This window comes from Apaloderma vittatum, unplaced genomic scaffold, assembly GCF_000703405.1.
Source record: "Apaloderma vittatum isolate BGI_N311 unplaced genomic scaffold, ASM70340v1 scaffold28209, whole genome shotgun sequence".
In the NCBI taxonomy this organism is placed as follows: Eukaryota; Metazoa; Chordata; class Aves; order Trogoniformes; family Trogonidae; genus Apaloderma; species Apaloderma vittatum.
This window is the reverse complement of record NW_009736263.1, coordinates 23,737-29,736: the sequence shown is the minus strand read 5'-3', so window position 1 is coordinate 29,736 and position 6,000 is coordinate 23,737.

Here is a 6,000-nt window from a genome sequence, read left to right as displayed (position 1 = left end):
TAGAATACCTGTTGGCTCCCCTCCCTGACCTGTTTTTTTGCTGCACAAACTGCATATACGTAATGCCTTACAAAGAAGACAAACTTGATATTCTTTAATTCTTACTATCAAAACATAGTGGCAGAACATTTTCCTGATAGTAAATTTTTTTGCATATGCATATTTACATAACAAAGAGAAATATTAATTTTCCAGTGATCTGTTTTCAGATTCAAAGATGAACAACTTTCATATCCTTTGAATGTGAGATTATATGTTCCACTCTTAGTAAAGTATTAATGATGGGTATGTAACAACCATAATAACTATAATAAATTATTTGAAATTTGACTTTACATAGAATTCCTGTACAAATCCAGGTACATGTCGGCAGCGAAGTGAATAGAGTGACCATAGACCATTTATTTTCAGGTCAGTGTTGTAGTTTATTCTGAAGTACGGGCTGTAACCACAGCAACCTGACAGTAGAGCAATCTGCAGGATTTATTTACCTTGTTTTAGTAATATTTGCTCTAAATTATACGCTGCCATTCAAACAGGAGCAAGTCTGGGAACAAAACTGGGCTGTGACTGCATGTGTCACTTGATTAAGAAGCGGGGAGAGAGCTTAGAGAAAAATTGCCGTCAAAAACCAGACTTTTGTTGATGTTGCAGGCTAAAGAGTCTGTAGTCCACAGGAGTCTGATTTGTCAGTGGCAGCTTCATTTAAATGTATTCCAAAGTATAGAACTGGGTAAGAGGTTCTGCCTTATAATCATTGCATTATAGCAACCTGCTCGTGTTAGAAGACTGGATGACTATATTGAATGTATAGTAATGTTACTATGGGTCTGAGGAGACAGCAAGCAGCAGGTTTTGCTTATCGACTGCTTATTCTGCATGGCATTAAATTCTTGCTTGCTTTGACATTAAAAAGCATTCCTAAAAATGCTTGGTAAACTCTGCATTTAGAGAATGCGAGTTCTGGCCTTGTCTGTTGCATCAGTCTTTCAAATACAGGTCCCAAGTGAGTTAATAGAGGAAGAGGAAGTAGAACAACTCTTAGTTGTCTGGAGTTCAAAGGCTTTGGGTTGAAAAGCGAGCAGCTAACATGCAGATTTGCTGACCCCCCCCTCCATGAGACGCAGCAGGCACATCAGAACGCAGGTCCGGGAGCATCCAAAGCATACTGAGACTCTCATCTTCTTTTAGTGGCTTTAATTGCTTTTCTTGTGATAATGAGCTTTAGGAAAAGCCACTAGAAACCTCTACAGGAAATCTTTAGTGTTTCTGTTTTGCCTGCTCTGTAGAAAGGTATAAATGTACAGGCTGAAGGGCAGAGTGAAAGCTCAGTTTGTGCCCCCGCCAGTATCGGTTGTTGATTTCCAAATATCGTTGCTGTCTGCGTGCTTTGTTGTACTTCTAGAGGAAGCAGGTGAAAATCACACTGTGCTGGATTTGATAAGGAATGTTGCAAATGAGTTCACTGAGTCACTGTTTCTGCTAAGGTATGTTTTTAAAACACTACTGTCAGCAGCTGAAATGTGGAAGTGGGCAGCATCAGCAAAGCCACAGACATTTGTTGTTTTAAGATTGAAATAACTTCTTGAACAGCAAAGGGAGAAGGGTGCAACTGAGAGAAAATAAAGCAAAGATGGTTTTTTGACATCTGACAACACTTCGGTGTGTCTCTAGATGATAGCGATGTCTGAGATCTCCATCCACAAGTGTTTGAGAGTGACAGGTCCTTAGACAAAGCTCACGAAGTGCCAGGACATACATTCTGGTTGGGACCTTTGCTGAACTTTAGGGCTAACGTGGCATCAGCTCAACAGCACGGCTGTGGCTGATGCCTGAGCAGCGCTTGGATTTTCCAGGCATCTCTGCTGTGGCTGCCCTTCAAGCAGGGAGCGCTGTTGGAGCAGCTTCTACCAGCAAATTCCTTTTCCAAGAAGGCAAATAGATGGTTGTAAGTTTGCCTATTTAGAGGAGTTTTGTGGATTTGAAGATATTTATGGAGACCTCGGATAAGGGTCTTGGAACAAAGTTGCCCTTTGAAGTAAAGGGTTACTGTTGCTACAATGGTGTTGCTACATCCAGCTCATCACAACTGTTCTGTGAAGCGGTGTGTAAAGGCTGGAAGCTCTTTAAACACATTGGTACTGGTATATTTGTACTGGCCCTTTGATCTTGTTGCTTAGAAATGTTTACTTTCTTTGATCTTGTCTCATTTTTTTTTTTAAATTTTTTTTTATACTTTCCTGATGCCAGGATCCATTAAATGGCAGGTCTGCAGTTTCTGATAAAACCTGTTGAAGTTTCTATTAAATTGTGATCTTAAGTTCACTGTTGGTACCTAGCTATGGATGGTCTTACAGTATCTGCCCTAGAAATTCTTTTTTTCACATCGTTCATCAGACGCTATGGAATGGGAAAGGATTAACCTTCTCTTGTTTACTTAGCTGTTTATGCCTTGGTTTTCTAGTTACTTTCTAACTAGGCTAAAAAACGTATTTTTCACTTCTGACAAGTAATTTGAGCATCCACAGGAGTGTAACACCATATAAAGCTGGAGTATAAACTAACAACTAAGTTCCCTCGGGAGATTACTGTATAACTATCTATTATAAGAGATATAAATCAGTTCCTCTGTTCCTGCCATTTATTTATATATTTTTTAAAGCAATCAGAAGAAATTTGTGTTTTCCCTTTAGAAAAGAACTTGTTTGTAGCTGCAAATGCAAAACACTGGTTCTTAAGTGTGTGGACTGGTCTAACTGTAGACCTGTTAAAAAATTAAAAAAAAAATTGAAGGAGTGGAGGTATGGAGACAGTTATAAAAACATCTTCTTAGGGTCTGCTGGGCTACGATAATTATATAGACAAATCCTTCTGGAAATGTTCCAGGAGAAAAAGGAGAAACCTCTCTAATGGTGTAACACTCAGATACTCATACCTAGATATGCTCTAAATTTTACTGGGATTAATCCAGACAAAGGCATAAGACTAAGCATCTGTTCTGTTACTGTCTCTTGTTGCCTAAGAGTTGATCCCTAACTTTTTCCTGCCTCTCCAAATAATAAATAATAATTTAATTAAAAAGCCTGCTTGTTAAGTATGGATGCGCAAATGGAATTTTTAATTTTAATGTCTGGCTGAAGTCAAGTGCAAGTCAAGTTTTCTTGCTCTGTTTTTCCTTGTTGGGACAGGATGACCGGACGAGTGCTTCGGAGTAAGTGAGAGGGGAAGGGCTCTGCCCACGTCTCTGCCTGTCTCAGAGCTGGCCAGAAGCTGTGCAGGTGGCTCTGGATCTGCAGCTGACAGCCTGCATTGCCAGGAAATGTTCTGCTTTTGGGGTGATGGTGTTTGGGTAGCAGAAATTGCTGGCTGTGGGGAAATAATCTTCAAGAGAGAGCAAGATTTTATTACTATTACAGAAGAGCAGTGCAGTTAAGTTTTTAGAGAGGTGAAATAAAAAAAAAAAAGGTGGGCCGGTGGGAAGAGGGGAGATGGTTGCTTTGATTTCGCAGAGAACTGGGTGTTCTCGTGGCTTATGGTCAGACCCTAGGGAGGTCTCAGTGAGGACAAGGTAGGAAATGCATGCAGCAGGATAGAGATGGAAGCAATTTGCTGGAGAGGTGGCTAACTGGGGAGTGGAGGGGATGCTGTGGATGAGAGCCAACTTTCCCTGCCCAGCATGTTTCAGCAGCTGCACGGTTGGTTCCCTTTCCAAGGGCTGTTTGATGGGGCGGATCTGCAGCGTGTCACCTGCCAAGTGAGAGCCGTCACTGGGAATTGCTCCACTGCTAATGATTCTGACTGACCTTTTTACACACTGCTGTCAAATATTAATTCTAAGCCCTGGCTCAATCAAATCTCCCAAGCACTGTATTCTTTATTAGCCAAGCTGTACATGCCTGAAGGTATTTGAAATCTGCACAATTGAGTAAAGAAAAGCCTGGGAAAACAACACCCATAAAAAATAACAGAAGTGCATCCTTGTGGGTGTATTAAAAAAAATGCTTTTATTGTGTTGAGGGGGCAGCTTTATTTATATTGTGAATGGAAGTGTCCATTCTAAATTAAAATGTTGACAAGCAGTTCTGTTTTCTTGAGTTACATCATCTTTTTCCTGTGTGCTACAACCTGACCAGTGCTTTCAATCTGAAAAGTTCTGTAAGAGAAAAGCGAGAGTCGGTTGTAACTTTGGTTTGGTAAGTGCATTCATGTGACTTTGCATCCTTATCTCTCTTCTGTTTTCTCATTTCAACTGAAATTTAAACAAACATTCTCTTGGTTTGCAATTTGAAGAATGTTTTATCCCTAGAGATGAGCTTGCACGGTTTTTTTGAGGGAGATAGGAAAGCAGCTGCATGCATTAAGATACACTCTTCCTAAGACCTTTGTAGGAAGAGATACAGCAAACATATTTTCTTATCTGATGACACATACTGTAAATGTGTTTCTGAAAGCAAAGTCATTCTTTTTTACCCTTAAAGTAAAATTTTGCAACTTTTCCTGGGTCAGGATGCCTGTCCCAAAAGGCATTGCACAAGAGCAAAGATCCATTCTGTGGGACAAGTTGAAAATCCTGTCTGTGATGACAAATTAATCTTTTGACCAAGACTGTTGTAGGGGAACAGATGGCACAGCTCTTGAACGTAGGCTTGCTTTTGCTTTTGATAAAGCACAAATACATTTTCATGCTGTAATCTCTCCCTCTCAAAGTCTTACACCTCTTTGATTTGCAAACTTCCTTCTGGGTGTTGCATCCCATCTTCCATTCTGAAAATAAAGCAGGTTGGAAAGAACAGCAACTTTCAGACAACTAGACTTTATTGAAACCAGGTGAAGATGCAAGATTTCCAAAACTGTAAAACCTTAGACTCAAAGATTTTAAATTTGCTTGTCTTTATAGGAGAGGAAGGAGAAGAAGGTTCGATGGAATAATAAGACACAATTCTTGGTGTTCCTTCTGACAACACACCTAGCCTGCATAATTGTCTTGGTTTTTGGCCTGTCCTTACTCTTGCTTGGAAGTCTACTTGCTTGGAAAAGCAGGAATCATCTGTACCGGCAGAGTAGTCCCCAGAAGACACTGCAGGTAGAAGATGATGTCAGCTGGTATTTGTCCTCGCTTCCTCAGCACTTCTTGGTGTTGTGTTTTTGCAGTGAGGCATCACTGTTAGTGAAATCATGCTTCTGGGTGCAGGAGGATGAGGCTTAATTTCAGCTTGCTTTAAATGTCAGTAGTTTCAGCATCTATTTTTATGGCTCATAAAACTGATACTGATGCAAATCCAGGTGTCCAGAGCTCTGCATCCTCGACTGCCCGGTGGAGTTGGATGACCTCCGTGATGTACAGTGTGAGAAGTGGGGCTTTGCCCCCGTGATCATCCATGACTTGCAGGGGCTACATCACAGCTTCTCTCCCCTACCTGCACATGCCAAGGCGGGGGGAGGAGAATGGGGGGGAAAGATGGGAGAGGAAGAGTTTGGGCATGGAGCCGATCAGAGAGCGTATAGCAGTAGTGAGCAGAAGTGAATGCGCACTTGCTCAGCGGAGGCTTGATGGAAGATCTCCCTGCCAAAGCCCTGATGCAGTGGTGGATTTGGCGAGCTGAGCCTTCATTGCAAGAGGTTCTTGGTGGCCACTCACTTCAATGTGCTTCTCATCACAGCTATCACTTTAGGCATTGGTCAACAGCTTCTTAAATCTGGTGCCAGCTGCTCTTGGAACCTGAGCAGAGGTAGGAAATGAAAGATCATCAGGGATCAAAAAACCACAAAGAACAACAGGCACATGAAACCAAGCTTTTGATTGCTTGGGCTCTGTTTTGATTTAGGTTTTTTTCCACAGTGCTGTATGGCAAGTGAGTTTTGAAGGAAAAGTCACGTGAGTGCTGTATTGCTCTTGCTTCTTCAAGATCACCGGAACGTGCACCCTCATGTTGAAACCACTGCTTTGCTGGAAGAGACCTCTTAGTTACTTTCTTGAACTTCGATTTGTAGTGAGAAATG